The sequence below is a fragment of the Canis lupus genome, chromosome 2 (assembly GCF_011100685.1).
Source record: "Canis lupus familiaris isolate Mischka breed German Shepherd chromosome 2, alternate assembly UU_Cfam_GSD_1.0, whole genome shotgun sequence".
In the NCBI taxonomy this organism is placed as follows: Eukaryota; Metazoa; Chordata; class Mammalia; order Carnivora; family Canidae; genus Canis; species Canis lupus.
The window spans coordinates 74,778,117-74,780,351 of record NC_049223.1 but is presented as its reverse complement, the minus strand read 5'-3'; the positions used below and the strand labels follow the sequence as shown (position 1 = coordinate 74,780,351).

Below are 2,235 nucleotides of genomic sequence, written 5' to 3'. Positions count from 1 at the left end.
TATAGATCATCTACAAAATGTGGAAAGTGCTAAATATTCTTTATTTAATACTATACACAAACCACATTAGAGTGACTTTCATGAAGCAAAAAGCAATATTTTAGATGCAGGGAACGTTCATTAAATTGGCATAATTAAGACTATGAAGAGAAAGTGGATATTGCCAACTTATGGTCAGCCCTTGGCGTTAACAGGCAAATGAACATAACGTGTGAAACACAGCTGAGTCTTGCTGTTCTCTGCCACGCTGAAGGGATTTCCTCAGTTGAAATATAGCAATATAACCAGTTATATAAATCTAAATATAAAATCAATCTCCTACAGGTTTAGAGATGGCGTTTACCATCTCTGGGAAAAGCTGAACGTTACTAATCAATTCCAATCATATCTTCAGAAAAGGAAAACAGTGAGAACACTTGCTGAACCAGAATAATTCCTAGCAAAGCTCAGAAAGCTGATCACCTGCATTTAGCCACAAGCCAATCTCATTTAAATCAGGACTGTCCGAAAGAAATATTCTATCAGCCATTCATGATCTGAATTCTGGTGTAGAGATCAATTTAAATACGGTACATACTTAAAGTCATGAGACATTTTTGTTTTGTAATAAGTAAGGCCGTGGCCAACTATTGCTCCTTGGTTGCCTTTTTGAGATAAGCTATCAAGTCTGCCCTGTCCCCTGTCTTCTTAGTGCCAGCAAAGATCACTTTTGTTCCAGGGATGCACTTCTTGGGATTCTCCAAATACCCCACCAGTGTCTCCTCTCTCCAGTGATGCCTTTGTTCTTGTTGGGATCCGTGTAAGAAAATCCAGCTGCCTGCCCTGTCTTTCGCCCAAATAGACCATGGAGATTGGGCCCAGTCTTGGGCTCACCAACCTTTGCCATGGTATGGCACTGGGCGGACTTCTGAACAAAAACCATCTTGCCCTTCTCAGCATCACTCATTTTTTTAAAAAAAAATTAAGGATTTTATTTATTTATTCATGAGAGACAGAGAGAGAGGCAGAAACATAGGCAGAGGGAGAAGCAGGCTCCCTGTAGGGAGCCTGACGCAGGACGTGATCCCAGGACCCTGGGACCACGACCTGAGCCAAAGGCAGATGCTCAACCACTGAGCCACCCAGGTGCCCCTACACCACTCATTTTTAAATTGCTCTTCCATTGAGTGTGAAACAAAGGTGGCAGCTCACAAGGAAGACGTGCCCTCTCTCCAATAGGAGTTAATTTTTATTCACATGGTATGAGGTATGGATGGAAGGTTTTGGGTTTTCTTTGTTTTTATTACCTCTGGATATCCACTTGCACATAGATTTTAATAAAAAATAACCACTTCCCAGCAAATTTCTTTCCCCCTTCCTGAAGACATGTTGTACCGTAGATGTTTCAGTTCCTGCAGTGCTGTCTCCACTGTGGGCACTTTGAGTGTTTGTTGAATGACTAAATGAGTCTCTCCTACCTCAAGGAATCTTAGAATGTCAGAGCTGGGACTGATCCCAGATTATCTGGTCAGACAAGTCTCCTTACCCCCATTTTATGGGGAGGGATACTCAGCTTAGGGACAAGGAGTATCTGCCCAAAGCAAATAGGTGAGAGAACTGAAGCTTAAATGCAGGGCTCCTAATTCTTCATCCAGAGCACTTTCTATAACACCGTGCTGGCTCCTGTCCTCAAGACTGTTTACCAGCCAAAGGCCTAGATCTGTGACAACATTTTGTGAAAGCCCTGGCTGGGTGAGTGCATTATCCTTAGGAGGGGCCACCATGTGCTGAGTGCCTGCTGTATGCAGGCATTTGCATGTGCATGTCATTTAATGCTCACAATAGCATATGAGTTCATTATGGTCACCACACTTTAGATCGGGAAACGGAGGCCCAGAGACCTTAAGCAACACAGGCTCAGGGAGGCAGGGGGGCTCTAGTTTCATATTGTCAAACTCCAAAGCTTCCTTTTCCATCACATATTCCTCCTCTGGCCCTGCTCTTATCCAGGGGTCTCTGCAGAGGCATGATGGCAGGTCAGTTCAGAACCAGAACCAAACTGGAGCTGGACAGCCTGGCCTCAACCCCCACCTTGGACAAGTCAGCTCTCCTTTATGTGCTTCAGTCTCCTTCTGTCTAAAATGGGAATCGTGCTATTAACCATAGCTGGCAGACAGAGCTGTGATATTAAAAGAGTTGACATGCGGACCAACCCTCAGAACAGTGGCTCCTCAAGGAGTCTCGGTGGTCATCCCC

At 44.3% G+C, this 2,235-nt stretch overlaps 1 pseudogene; it reads right to left on the bottom strand.

Moving 5' to 3' along the window:
• Positions 1-626: 626 nt before the first annotated feature.
• LOC100687018 lies at positions 627-946 on the bottom strand (annotated as a pseudogene).
• Positions 947-2,235: the final 1,289 nt, after the last annotated feature.